At 33.3% G+C, this 15,272-nt stretch overlaps 1 long non-coding RNA gene across 1 annotated transcript in view; it reads left to right on the forward strand.

The window, feature by feature from the left end:
• The first annotated feature begins 1,380 nt into the window (after nucleotides 1–1,380).
• Nucleotides 1,381–15,272, forward strand: part of LOC143690089 (uncharacterized) — a 100,530-nt gene continuing 86,638 nt past the window's right edge. The window contains exon 1 of the long non-coding RNA XR_013178993.1: nucleotides 1,381–1,654. This is a non-coding gene — a long non-coding RNA (uncharacterized LOC143690089). The remainder of the gene's footprint in view (nucleotides 1,655–15,272) is intronic.

Here is a 15,272-nt window from a genome sequence, read left to right on the forward strand (position 1 = left end):
ACACTTGCAAATCAAATCCAACAGCACATTAAAAGAGTTATACATCATGACCAAGTGGATTTTATTCCAGGTATGCAAGCAGGATTCAACAGAAGAAAATCAATTATAATATATCCCATCAATAAATTAAAGAGGAAAAAATACATGAAGATCTTGATTGATGCAAATATGGCATTTGACCAAATTCAGCATCCTTTCTTGATGAAAACTCTTCAAAGAATAGTAACAGAAGGATACTTCCTCAAAGGATAAATAGAATAGATGAAAAACCCACAGCTAACACCATACTCATTGGGGAAAGATTGAACGCTTTCCCTCTAAGATCACAAACAAGACAAGGATGCCCACTGTCACCGTTGTCATTCAAGATTATTCCGGAAGATCTAGAGAGACATTGGGCAAGTAAAAGAAAAAAAGCAAGACATCCAAAACAGAAAGGAAGAAATAAAACTTTCACTATTTGCAGATGACATGACCCTATATGTACAAACCCCAGAAAAACTACATCAAATCTGCTAGACCTGAAAAATGAGTACATTAAAGTGGCAGATTACAAAGTCAGAACACAAAAATATTTTGCCCTTAATAGCAAAAAATATTTTGCAAAAGAAAAATGGAGTGGGAAGCCTCATGCTACCTTGCTTTAAAGCACAGAACAAAACAACATGGGTCAAAACAGCACAGGACTAACATAAAGATTAATATATTGACCAATGGAATAAAATTGTGTGTTCTGAAGCAGTCCCTCTATCTATGGATGAGTGATTTTTGATATGCACTCAAGTAAACTCCTTTGGGTCTTCAACAAATGGTGCTTGGAGAACTGGATATCCATACCCCTAATAACGAAAGAGGGTCCCACTCTCATACCATATAGAAAAATTAACTCATAATGGATCAAAGATCTAAACATTTGAGCTAAGACCATAAACTTTTAGCAAAAAGTGTAGGGGAATATCTTAAGGATCTTGCAGTAAGAAGTGGTTTCATGGACTTTACGCACAAAGCACAAGCAATGAAAGAAGTAAGTTAAATAAGAATTCCTCAAAAGTGAATACTTTTGCGCATCAACAGACTTTATCAGGAAAGTTAAAAAACATCCTACTCAATGGATTAAAATATTTGGAAATCACATACCAGCTAAGGGTTTAATATTCAAAACATAAAATGAGACCCTCCAACTCAATAACAAAAAGACAAATAACACAACTAAAACATAGGCAAAAGACATGGTTAGACACTTTTCCTAGGAGGAAATGCAGGTTGTAGGAGCCAAGGGTTAATAGAAAACCTGCAGAATTTATTGGGAGTGACTGGCTTCAGAGTGGCCTTGGCAGTAAATTGTGGAGACTGTTATCTGCTTACTTGGAGGGTCTGAGAGGGATTGAATGTTTGTTTGTTTTTTAAGCCCCAAGGTCTTTTTAGCTATCTTTTGTATGTAGGGAGTAATATACTGAAAAGCAGGCTTAGTCAGCAAAAGAGCTGTGAGAAAGGATATAAAATAAAGCAGCTGAAGCTCTTCAGGGCTACAGTCCTCCTGTTCGTCTTGTGTGTCTGTGTGTTCATTTCGCACCGTTGCTGAAAGATTGCAACAAGTGGCGCCCAAACAGGGACCTGAAGTTTTCAAAGCATTCTTCACTGTGAAACCAAAAGGGTAAGTGCCTCCTTGAATTAGTTGAGGGACTTTTGGATTTGTGTTTTATATGTCACAATGGGCAATTCACCATCAATGGAACGGGAATATTTATATTTACTCAAGGGATTATTACACTCCATAGGAGTGGAGGCTTCTGATGCTTTACTTTCAAAACTTTTCAAACATGTTTCTCAAAAATGCTATTGGTTCCACTGTCAACATAAAGTGCAGCTTAATCTTAGAGATTGGAAGGAAGTTGTAAAAACATTATGTGAGCATCATCAGCGAAGGGACTCTAAGAAGTGACTACTCTGCTTTTGTGTTAAACTATCCAAGGTAATTAATTGAGTGTCTCCGGATGCTAAGGATTCACAACAGGAACAGACCTAGGTCATTGTTGTAAGTCTTTTAAAGTTTAAAATAGTTTTAATTTCCTTATAGCATCAGGGTAATGGGAAATCATAGAGGGTGAATAGATGAATATATTTGTGTGTTGAAAACATTGTTAAAAACCACAGGGGTCTCAATAAAAACTTCAGAGTCACTAGAGCTCTTTTCTTTAGTACAGAAGTATTGTTATTGGTTTCAGCATAAAGACTGTACTGTTTCCTATTATTATGATAGTTTTAAAAGATTGCTTCTTTACCATACCTTTAGCAGAGCAAGAAAAAAATTATTAATTTCTGAGCTTGTTCTTAATGAGCTGCCTTTATATAAAAATTCATACATCTGAGTCAGAAAATATTCAATAGGATCAATGCAGAACAAGAGTCAGTACTCATTCCTATGGAATTGTAACAAATTGGTCCCCTAAGGGGTGTGCAATTCAGGATTGTAGTTCTGACTCAAAGTGTTCTGTTAAGTTACCTTGGTTTAATCTAAATAATTATTCTACTGAAATTTATACCAATGCTACAAATAAAATCTTGTGACAATGAATGGGAATGGCAGCCCCATCTCCTTTTGTTAACTTAGATTCTTGACAAATAGCAATTTGGAAACTGGCCATGAGTTTAGCTCCTATTATTTGAAAAGGAAATATATTATCAGAACTTTGAAACTGAAAATTCTTGTTAAGAACTATATACTGATGCTTCAAATATGCATTAACTAAAGGATTTTAAGTATTTAACATTATTCTAACAAATATAATTTTGATGGTAATTATGTGTGGTAAAATATTTGTTTAAAATAATGACTTAAGCATAAAAAATATGACATATTTTTATTAATAGAAAAAAATAATTTTATTTTAAGATAAAATGAATTACTGTTACAAAATGAAAAAAATGTATAACAAAGCCTGAACTAATATAGTAATTGCTGAGAGTTTATAAAAATGGAAATTATGGTCAAAATCAAAAAAGAGTTAATGAGTCTAAAATAACAATGTTTTCTTAGACCCTTAATGAAAAAATATAAAATTTTTTTTCTAAATAATCAGTATAAAAGGCAAAGAGTCTGTGTTTTATCAAACTACCTTACATTAGCTTTTATCATGTCATTATTTGTATAAAAAATACTGATTTTCTTCTGGGTATCATTATACTGGCAAAAAACTGTTTCTTTTCTTGCCCCAGACCAGGTGACTTAATCTATTAATCTAAATAATATTGCTATAAATAAATCTATTACTCACTAAATAATATTCACATCATATAAATACCTTAATTCCTTTAAGCCAAAATATTTTAGTGCTTTATCCAGTGTTTGTATAAACTACATAGGTATAAACTAAATTTATCCCAAAATAACCATGACTTAAGTTCGGAGCAGATCAAATTTGAGGGCTGAATGCAAAAAACATATATACTTGTGGCATCTGTTCTATTCACCTGATGTTGCCATTACATGCAGCTGATGTTGCTATCACATGACCTTGAAAAGAAACAATTAAAATGTGTACTCTAGCTGGGAGGACTGGCTATCCTCCCAGAAAGAGGTGTACTTTAATAAAGATATCTAGGTCTCAGGAAGCTCCTCTTGGTCCCTAGGCAGTTCCCAGAGGACCCAACTGGGCCCGGTCATGTAAGCAAATTGGAATTTGACCACTATTATAAAAAAATATCATACAAACTGCATGCAATAAATTTAAAATTAGCAAAAACACACAACCAATTATAAAGAATCCTCATCCCTGCATTCCTTTTCAATCAATCCAATGAATTCATTTTATAAAAACTGGTCATTTATTATGGGTACACATCATTATTAACACTCTGCTTTCAATTTTGCTACTTGTCACTTTAAAAATTCCTAATTATATGTTGCAAAACTTGTTTAATATTTTACAAAGAGATTCTGATTTATTAAGCAAAAGGCAGTTAACAGCTATAGCTTAACAAAAATTAAAATTAATTAAACAACGCATTCAAAAAGGACAACTTGCTCAGATAAATTTAGAAAAACCTGTTAATTTTATTATTTTCTTTACCTTGCAATCTCCCACAGGCCTACTTTGGCAAGATGGTATTTTAAAATAAATTTTTTTCACCAAATAATTGACAAAAATGTTTAAATACATATTTGCAAAAATCATTTCTTTAATAGCCAAAGATCGCCAAAAATGTTATCAATTAAGAGGTCACAATGCTAAGTGCATAGTGTGTGATCTCACAAAGGGAGGGGTTCAAAGTCTATTTATTTTCAATACCTCTTGGCAAATAGCATTAAATAATTTTAAAGGACATATTAGTAATCATTTGCCTATATCAAAACTTTTGCAATTTCTTAATCATTATGATGAATATGCAACTATGTGATAATATTAGGAATTACTGATTATATATATAGAATGGAATAGTAATATGTTAAAAATGTTTTTGTTCATTTGTTAAATTTTTTTAAAATAAATAAATAAATAAACTTTTATAATTTCTAAAAAAAACATAATGGATTTTGCCTAAAATAAATCAGGCTTCCCCACTAGAAAAAACCATTACCATCTTTACTAATAATAATAATAATGGGCAGGCTGCATATGTCACCCCAGGGAAAAACAAAAGTTAGAAAACACCTTATACCTCAGCCCAACGTACTAACTTAGCAGCTGTAATTCAAATATTGCAAAATTTTCCATAATCTCTAAATATTGTTTCTAATTCTGAATATGTCTGCCAAACAGTTACTCACATTAAGACAGCTTCTTTGTTTGAAGGAGATGAACTGTCCCAAATGTTTTTACATTTACAAACATTAGTCAGAAGTTGAATTACTCCCCTTTTTGTCATGCATATAAAAACTCATACTAATCTTAAAGGTCTTTGTCATTACAAAATCAGCAAGTAGATATTCTTATGAGGGTAATTCAGGATCCCACAGCATTTCAAAAATTAACTCATATCAATAGCAAAAAGCTTTGAAAAAAATTTCCATCTTTAAACAGCAAGCTCAGGTCAGGTCATTATTAGGATTTATCAAACCTGTGGACCTTTAAATACACTCACATTTGCATCAGGGGTTAATCCTCGAAATCAAAAAGCAAATAAATTATGGCAAATAGATGTTACTCATATTTCACATTTTGATAAAATGCAGTATATACATGTTATCATAAACACTTGTTCTCATTTCATCTGGGCTACCACATAATCTGAAGAACATTTCTGCCATTTTCGATCACATCTACTTAACGCTTTTTGCTGTTATGGGATGCCCTCAATCTGTTAAAATGGACAATGGTCCTGCTTATACAGGAAAGCAATTTTGTAAATTTTATGCTACTTTTCATATTACTCATATCACAGGAATTCCACATAATCCCTCTGGGCAATGAATTATTAAATGAACAAACTGGACCCTAAAATCTATGCTCATAAAACAAAAGGGAAGATCAGGAGGATGATGTTATGAAAATAAGTACACCAAAAGATCAATTAGCAAAAGCACTGTTTACTTTAAATTCTTTAAACATTTATGATAATTCATCACAGACTCCTGCAGAACAACATTTTAGTAATTTGGAAAAGAAAAGTGATATAACTCAAACAGAACTGCAGCTGTAGCTGATCTATTGGAAAGATGTTAAGGATGATTTATGGAAACCAGGCATGATAAAGGTGTGGGTAGGGGATTTGCTCTTATCATTAAAGGTGATGGAACCTTGATTTGGATTCACTCAAAGAGAATAAAACCCAGACATGTCAACCCGGATGAAAATAATAACTAAATGGATAATGTAGATTATAGGACATATAACTTTAATTGCTGAAGGACAGGAACATAATTATATTTATTGGGTTTATATTCCTAACACCTTTGCTGCTAGCCCTAACATGGGCCAATCCAACTTTACCAAAATATCTGAATACTAGTTTAAGATTCCCAGGTCCAGTAGATTCAAGACTTCCAAAACTACTTAAAGAAGAAGAAAAATGGTATCAAATTTAACTCTTCCATTTTTAGAAAGATCCATATGCATAACTCTATGGAATCAAATAATACTTGACTGTTAGATGAGAAAGAAAGTTGAAATGGATGGCAGTTATGTCATATGGATCTAACAGTTATCATAATTAATAATTCCTAAGAAATTGTAAGAGATGTGGCCCCTGTGGGGCCGAAGATAACTGAGACTATATGGACAGGCAAGCTAAATCAAAGTTTAATACATAAAGGACAATTTGTGCCAAATCCATGGGATGATAAATATAACATTAATCAGAGAAATTTATGGAAAATTTTCCTAGGACTGGGATCAATTTTTATAGCAAAATTCTGGTAACTATAACTTCCTTTTAAATAGCAGCCATAAACATTATATGCACATATGTACTAAAGATTCATATGTATTTGTTAAAAGTCACATGCATATAAGAAATCAAACTTTTAATTGTGAGAACTGTTTTCTAGTCACTTGTCTCCAAGCATTTATGTTGCAGGAAAATGAGACTATTTTAGCAGCAAGGAAAAGAAGAGGTATGCTGCTGGTGCAGATGTCAAGATCCGGGTAATCCTCTCCAGAAACACAAGTCTTGATCCATTTGGCAAAAGAATATCTGAAAAGGACTAAGAGACTAATTGGACTCATTATTGCAGCTGTCTTTGGAATCATTGGAATTATCACAGTGGCTGCACTTGCTGGAACTGTGTTGCATCAAACTATACAGACACAGTATTATGTTATAGAGTGGCATAAAAATGCCAGTGAACTGTGGCATAGTCTATCTCACATTGAGGAGCAAATTAATAATAGAGACAGCATTGTTTCATATTGGAGATCAAATGTATAATTTAAATTTCTTACGAAGTTTAAAACGTAACTAAAATAAGAGCAATTTTTTGTATTACCCCTTTAAGATATAATTGTTCTGAAATAGAATGGGAAAAGATAAAAGAGGCATCTTTTGGGGCTTTTAGATAGTTTAAATCTTGGTATCTTAGAAATGCAAAAACGGGTATTAGAATTATTTCAGAAAATTTACATGTACCCTATGGAGGTGATGTTATACAATCAATTACCCAAAAGCTAAAAAATCTTAATCCTGTAGATTGGTGGAAAACTTCTCATTTTGTAACAACATTCGGAATAGGAATTTTACTTTTCTTACTCTTTCTTTTCCTCTTTAGTGTCCTGAAGCACCGTTTGCTATCTGTCATATCTTCTAATCATAAACAAACACAAGCTCCCAAAGTATTATTTTTAAAGTTTTGACCTCCTCCCCTAAATAAACTATAGCTCTTGACTGGTGGCCAATGATGGGTAGACCCTTCCTTCAAAGCTTAAGGGCAACCTAAGACAGGCACAGTCACTGAGCAAAGCCATGCTAACAGTATGAATCTTGCAAAACTCTTGGCTCCCCTCCAGAATCAAAGTCAGAGCACTTGACTGGTAGCCAGTGATGGGTAAGACCCTTCCTTCAGAGCTTAAGGGCAACTTAAGACAGGCACAGTCACCTCGACTTATAAAATAAAAAAGGGGGAAATGTAGGAGCCCAAGGGTTAATAGAAAACCTGTGGAATTTATTGGGAGTGACTGGCTTCAGAGTGGCCTTGGCAGTAAACTGTGGAGACTGTTATCTGCTTACTTGGAGGACAGTCTGAGAGGGACAGAATGTTTGTTTTTTTTAAGCCCCAAGGTCTTTTTAGCTATCTCTTGTATGTAGGGAGTAATATACTGAAAGCAGGCTTAGTCAGCAAAAGAGCTGTGAGAAAGGATATAAAATAAAGCAGCTGAAGCTCTTCAGGGCTGCAGTCTTCTTGTTCATCTTGTGTGTCTGTGTGCTCATTTCGCAGGGTTGCTGAAAGATTGCAACACAGGTAACTCAAAAGCATATGAAAAGATATTCCACTTCACTGCCTATTAGGAAAAGCCATAATAAAATACCATGTCACACTACTAGAATGGCCATTTTAAAAGAAAAACAACAACAATCAGATAACTAGATGTTCTGGTAAGGATTTGGAGAAATGGGTACACTTATTCACTGTTGGTGGGAATGTAGAATGGTGCAGCCACTTTGGAAGGTAGTTTGGTGGTTACTCAGGAAGCTAAGTATAAAATTACCACATGATCCAGAAATCCATTACTAGTTATAAATCCGGGACATGAACAGATATTTGCACACCAATGTTTATATCAACACTATTCCTGACTGCAAATAGATGCAAACAACCTAAATATCCATCAATGGAAGAGTGGTTAAACATAATGTGGTATATACATAAGATGGAATATTGCATGGCTGTAAAACAGTATAAAGGCATGATGCATGCAACAATGTATATGAACTTTCAGGATATTATGTTGAATGAAATTAGCCAGAAACAAAAGGACAAATACTGTATCAGGTCTCACTAACATGAACTAACTATAATGAGCAAATTCTGAGTTAAAGTTGAAAGCACAATTATCAGGAGATAGACAAATTATAGAGTTTGGGCATTTGATGCTGTAGGATTACAGAATGTTCGACAGGATTGATTATAAACATTTATAAATGGATAGCATAATACTTTGGATAGCAGCACAATAATGACAATGAACAAAGTTGAGTGACACCAGAAGGCAAGGTAGGGAATAAAAACTGGTACTGTGTCACTTAGTGAAACTCTAGAGTAGACAATTATCATGATTAAATGTACAAACAAAACGTTTTTACAAGAACGAGAACAAATGAATGTCATTATTGCTAGGTGTTAAAAATGGGATGGTGTATGGAAAAAATACAATTAATGCAAATTTTCATTAATTTCTACTTTATATTTCCTTTTTTCTCTCTTTGTAGAAGAAATGTACATTTATCATGCAGATTGTTGTGGTGAAGGCATAACTATGTGATTATATCAGGAGCAAATCATTGTATACTTAGGATGGATTGTATGGTGGGTGAATAAAAATGTTTTAAAAATAAACAGAAATATACAAGTGCTAGAGAAGATGGGAGGAGAGAAATATACCTATTCACTGTTAGTAGGGAAGTAGAATAGTGCCGCCCCTCTATAGAACAGAGTGTTGGTTTGACAGGTACAAAGTATAGGGTTACCATATGATCCTACAATACCATTATTAGACATATATTTGGAAAAACTGAAAGCAGGGGCATGAGTAGAAATTTGCACACTGGTGTTTACGGTGGCATTATTCATGTTTACCAGTGGATGTAGGTGGCCTAAGGGTACATCAAATGATGAACAGATGGGTGAGCAGAGATATACATCGTATGTTTACATATGATGGAATATCAAGCAGCTGCAGGAAGGAATTAACTCATGGGGCATGCAATAGGTGAATGAATGTTGAGGACATTTTGTTGAGTGAAATAAGCCTAGAATGAAAGGACAAATATTGTATGGTCCCACTAATTTAAACTAACTAGAATGAGAAAATTCTGAGACCAACCACCAGTATTTCTGAAAATCATAAAGAATACCCTGGACTCTATCCAAGACTCTATAAATACTTCATTTAGTAAATTTAGTTATTCAGAAACTTAAGAGATCCAGATTGTCCCTATGCCAGATAACCACTGAATTCCATAGGTGACAGTCTCTCCCAGAACATCAACCAGTTTCATTCCTCTATCCATAATATCAACACCTCTTTCCAGCATGAATAAGTTAAAATGGTCATTGCCTAGATATCCCTGAAAATTGAGAGAATGGGCAAGTGAGAAGGAGGAGGTAGAAAACTAAGAAATTAAGATTTAACAAATGATTATGACCACTGACTCATTATATAAATATTTCTTCTTAGTTTCTTGTGTATTTGAATAGCCAGAAGAAAATACTTGAAATTGTTGAACTGTAATCCAATAATCTTGATCTTTGATTTAACTATATGGCTTTTATGTTTGACCATGTGATTATAAAAACCTTGTGGCTGGCACTCCCTTTATCCAGTTTGTGGGTAGATAAGTAATAAAATAAAGTCATGCATAAAAAAAGGTGGAGAACATGGGGAAAAACTGCCCCTACATAAACTATGTACAATTGTTATGGTACTACTTTAATAATCTTTCAGCAATTGTAACAAATGTAATTACTGTCAAAAAATAGTAGAATTACAAAAAAAAGTTGGCATCAACTGTAACAAATTTTCCACACCAGTGCAAGTGTTGGTGGTGGGGTGCTGCATGGGAATCCAGTATTTTATGGGTGATTATTCTATAAATCCACAACTTCCCCAATAAAGAAAAATAAATAAATAAACATGAATATATGCAGGAAACCTGATGAATATTTAAGACAGTGACAAAACAAGAAAATACTAAAAAAATCATAAAGATATTGCCATTCTAGAGTTTGCATTTAATATTTAAATATAATTGAGCAATGCTATGTATCAGACAGCATACTAGGCTTTGTGAAAAGAGGGGTGAGCAAATTAAAGCCCCTACATTCATGGAGCTAACATTCCAATATTTGAAACAGATAATTAGCACTTGAATGATGGTTATTAGTATGTGCTATGAAGAACCATTAATCAAGGTAAAGAGAAAAAGAACAGTGGGGTTACTACATAATAAATCAAATGAGAAAAAATGAAATGCCATTTTCACCTTTTTTTAATTTATAATTTAAAAATATTCTTTTGGATGATGGCTTTGGGATATATGTTAAATAAAAAGTATAACATAACGGAAAGTGTGATCTCACAAGAGACACTAGAAGAATATTAATGATTATTCAGAGCATGATATTTGGAATAAAAGAAAGGAATAGGAGAGAATGAAAAGGCATGTGTAAAGACAGACCCATGATAGAAGATATGGCAAAACATTGCAAGATGAATAACAATTCTGTATGAAATACTATGCATATCTCAAAATCTCCTATATAAGTTTTATTTGTGACTTCTAGATTTATACAGACTTAATCTTTTTTTTCCTCCTAAGATGAATGTGTAAATATTTTAGGAAAGTTGTCATTCATCCCATGTTTTTCAGATCAAATAATGACATTACACTCACATGAAAGGCAATATGGCACAGATATTATTTGCTTATGGTATAAATTTTAAAACATAGCTTTAAATTTAAGATCAAGCAGTTACCTAACATGTGACCTTCACATAATCTACCTATATTCTTTAAAGTAGCTTCTGATAAAAGCACTCTTACCTAAAGGAAACAGGCATATTTGTTTTACAGATGGAGAGAGATTTAGATAACATATTAGATATCATCATTGTGCCTGGACATGAAAACTTCTATTAAAATTCGTTACTATCTTTTTGGAAGTATATATTTTTCTAAAATATGTAGACTGCCTGATATAAGGAAGAAACCTATTCCTAGAGAATGAAAAAAAATACTTACGGAGTTCACTATTTGGGCACATCTATGCACAAAAAACATGGAAATACTGGATTTCCAAAATGAAATCCTAGTAGAATATCCTGAGGTTGAACAAAATTAATTAAGTTAAAGGAGTTAAGTGATTCCAGCAATGGGAAAAGGAATATCATGAATGAAGAAAATAGCACTAAAAGATGCTTTTGTTTGAAATTGTTAGTCTTTATCAACACATAAACCTAAAAAAAAATGAATACATTAAAAGAGTGATTAACGTATGGTGCAATTCTCATTATCCCATAGACGTATGCTTTTATAAAAGCCAAAGCTATTATTTTAAGGTAATGAAGACCTGATTTTTCATTATATTCTTTAGGGCTTGTTTCACTTGTTTATTTTTTAGAGTATTTAAAAATGGATTTGAGACAGGTGCAATTGAAGTGCTGAGTACTGCCACCTTCTTGTTTAAATATATTCTTTCCTCAGTAGCAGGTTTAATATACATAAAAATGTAGCTGCTGTAAGAAATAGAAACAATAATATGTGGGAAGAACAGGTAGGAAAAGCCTTTTTTCCTTCTACTGGGCAGAAGTGATCTTCAGAATTGTTCTTATTGATATCTATGTAGGAGAATATCACCAGGGCCAATGTAAACAGAATGTGGCAATAGCCAAAATAAAACTTAACATATCTATGACATGTGTGTCTGTGCAGGAGAACTTCAGGACAGGGGAATAGTTGCAGGAAAAGTGGTCGATAATATTGGCATCACAGAATTCCAACCCTTGAACCATGATAAGGCCCAGAGAGACTTTTAACAGTCCACTCAACCAAGAGCTAACTCTTATATAACTCTGCTGCTTATAATTGTTGCATAATGAAGGGGGTTGCAGATAGCTACAGGGTGGTCATAGGACATGTCAGCCAACAGGAAAAACTTCAATGCTCCTCAAGAAGATGGAGAAAAAATAATTGGGTTACACAAGCATAATAGGAAATTGTTTTATCCATAGTCATGATGCTGGAAAGTAGATATCAATGAAATTTCTAAGAAGGAAAAATTCCGAAGGAAGAAATACATGGGTGTTTTGAGGTGGGAATCCACCAGAGTGAGCAGGATGATACTCAGTAAATATTTTAGAAATAGAAAAAGGAAAATGGCAATTTGCCGATCGGGGTCATCTGTCAGTCCTAGTAGAATGACTTGTCACCATTGTATGGTGACATAATAAATGTCATAATAAATGATTAAATACATTCTGAATTATATCAGAGCTGGGAAAAAATATTTTTATGTTTAAAAGTCTTCACTTAGGATAGGTTGAAAGTGAAGTGCAAAGTCAATTAACTCAATGGAAATGCTTATCTTTTTTCTAACATCACTTGGTTATCTATGATGTTCCTTTCTCCTTCTCTAAGAACTGGGAATATGAAGAGCAATGTGGGGATCAAGTGCTTGCCCCGAATCATCCGCTGTACCCATTTCAATATTCATTTCAGATCTTTTATGCTCTTCTGCTTTGAACCTTTTCACACAGCACTCAGATGCACAGGTTTAATCTTGTTAATTTCATTTCCTTCTCTGGCTACTCAGATTCTAAATTCTCTTTTCAGATCTTCTTTACTTTCCAACAGGATGGATTTAATATTTCTTCTTATAAGTATCTGTAAGTTTCCCTGACTTAAATTTTGTCTTAAATACTAAGAATTCCTGGAATTTTAGTCGACAAGAAAATATAGTTTTTTATGTTTTATGTTATGGCTTATTCATTTATTGTTAAAATAATGTTCTGTTTAGTCTCTTTCAGCAAGGTATACCTTCCCTGTGTATTTGCACACTTTAAGTAGCGAAGTAGGCCTGGTTATTTTTTAATTTCATATTTTTAAGTTAGTTATATTCTGAGGATATTATTTATGGTTGATCTTTGTGTTCAACGTTATCATCAAAGAGAACTTTTTCACTGGAAAGAACTTTTGTGAATTTTAGCACAAGACTATGAATCAATATATTAGTTGAAATTTTACATGCAATTTAGAATGATATTTACACAATTGTTCAATTAGTTTCAACTTTTTTATGTTGTAAGAAATACTGCTTTATATCCAGTAATATGTAAGTACCCAAGCCTTCCCTAAATATAAAGGAATATGTATCATTCATTTTTAATAGAAAATACTGATGTGTTGCTTATGGTGCTATTTTAATAGAGAAATGCATAAAACTTTTAAATATGCACATTAAATATTAATCATGAATTTCACAACTATATTCTATGTTTCTAAATCTGAATTTGTCTTCATTTGATGATCACATGTGGAGACAGAAAGTATTTTATTGTTTCAGAGTTACACTGAAAACTCTAAAACTGCAATTACTCCCTTAAATTAATATCTATTTCCAATATTGGGAATCAGGTCATTGTTTGTTCTGGCTTCTTCCTGCTGAACTGCTATGACATAGTTAAGGGTTGTCTAGTGAATTTTCTGATTCATAACTTGCAGATATTCATTTACTTTGGGGGAAAATCAGTCATGTTTGCTAGGGGCTGTGGAAGATGAAAAGGGTTTTTACATCTATTTTAGTTATAATCCAAGTACAATAGAGATAAAAGACATTTAACAAGAACAAAAATAGATATAACAAGCAAAATTCTAAGTCTGGCTTGAAGAAGAGTCTGTAACCATGAACCAATTCCTGAAGGTAGCCAATTGAATAAATCAAAGAGATTAAAATTTTAGCTGGAGTAACCATAGCCTTAACTTGATCATTTAGGTGATCTAGGAGAGAAGAGATAATACCAGGTTCATCAAATATATGATTAACTATATATATTTTAACTATAGCACAAGTTCCCCCTTGTGAGGCAGTGAGTGTATCTAGAGCCATTCCGTATTATAATACTGCATTGGACATTAAATCCATTTCCACATTTACAAGGGTTATATTATGACAGCTGTCATTTACCATCCTGGCAACAAAGGAGTTTAATTCATCTATCTTGGCAATTAGACATTTAACTCCTATAGATAGGACAAAACTTCAGCTAGATGATTGTACCAATGGAAAAGAGAGTGAGTCCATCGAGCTTGTAACAGGATTAAATTATCACATATGATAAAGTATAGTATGAATTATACCTTGAGCCCAAAGGTAACCTACAGTATATCATCCTATCCACCCAAGTGAAAGCAGGGCCATAAATTAGATTTGCAGATTCATTGGGTTCCATTAAGGGAGACTCAATATTTTCCAGGTCTCAGATTCCAGGCAGTTCCATACCAATCACTAACTAATAAACTGATCACGCATTTACAATTTTCAGAGGTTAATACCCCATTTTATATATTGAAAAAGGGATGTGTAACCAGGAATGTTTTTTTCTCTTCCAACAAAATGGAGCCTCTGGCTCAGTCTCCCATGTCCTGGGGTAATCCAAACTATTCCATCCCAGAGTTGAATATGTCTATCTTTTACTCTTTCAGTTAACTTTTCTCCTTTTCTATCTACTGATAGGAACAACATAGCACTGCCTCATTAGTAGCTTAGTCAGAAAAAAATCAAGAGGATTTCCTGGTTAAGTTTACTGACGAGTGACTAGAGTCAGCTCTGGTGATGTCATTGGCATTTAACACACTGGGTTCCTTCTGCCTTGGAATTATTAATGAATCAACAGCCATCCAGTTTGCCCCCTAAAAGGGAACTATCCATCATGGCAAACTAGATAGGCAGCTGGCTGCAAATCCAGAAATTAGACTGGCTCACAGAAGTGGAACTTAAGATGATGAGAGATATAATTATTAATTTCAGTCAAAATAGCATCTAAAGACTTTACACATTGATTGTAGCTAATTCTGAGGTAGGATGCATTTTACCTGTTTGGTCAACCTTCAGAAATGGCCTA

This window comes from Tamandua tetradactyla, chromosome 7, assembly GCF_023851605.1.
Source record: "Tamandua tetradactyla isolate mTamTet1 chromosome 7, mTamTet1.pri, whole genome shotgun sequence".
NCBI classification, from domain to species: Eukaryota; Metazoa; Chordata; class Mammalia; order Pilosa; family Myrmecophagidae; genus Tamandua; species Tamandua tetradactyla.